The sequence below is a fragment of the Myotis brandtii genome, unplaced genomic scaffold, assembly GCF_000412655.1.
Source record: "Myotis brandtii unplaced genomic scaffold, ASM41265v1 scaffold986, whole genome shotgun sequence".
In the NCBI taxonomy this organism is placed as follows: Eukaryota; Metazoa; Chordata; class Mammalia; order Chiroptera; family Vespertilionidae; genus Myotis; species Myotis brandtii.
The window spans coordinates 1,321,411-1,321,713 of record NW_005372102.1 but is presented as its reverse complement, the minus strand read 5'-3'; the positions used below and the strand labels follow the sequence as shown (position 1 = coordinate 1,321,713).

General features: G+C 65.3%; 1 protein-coding gene across 1 annotated transcript in view; it reads right to left on the bottom strand.

Annotated features, from left to right (window-relative positions):
• LRPAP1 (low density lipoprotein receptor-related protein associated protein 1) overlaps positions 1–303 on the bottom strand; it is a 75,530-nt gene that overhangs the window by 72,822 nt on the left and 2,405 nt on the right. The window lies entirely within an intron of this gene.

Here is a 303-nt window from a genome sequence, read left to right as displayed (position 1 = left end):
AGGGGCAGGGGGCAGGGAGGAGGGGGGGGGGCAGAAAAATGACTATTTCATGCCCCACAAGACCCTCCTGTGTGGTTCTCATGATGGGTCTCCTTCCAACCCCAGGGCTCCCCAAAGACCATGCACCCCGACAGCCTCAGCTGGGCCCCGCCTGTGGGTTGAGCCCACAACCCTGAAGAGTGACGAGGTCTGGACTCCCAGAGCCTCCGAATCCCGGCTTCTACCGTGGCCATGGGCCAGGGCAGTGGGCATGAGGCGGGACTCAGGCTGGGCACGGCCGGGCTCTCCGTGGCCACCAGCTCT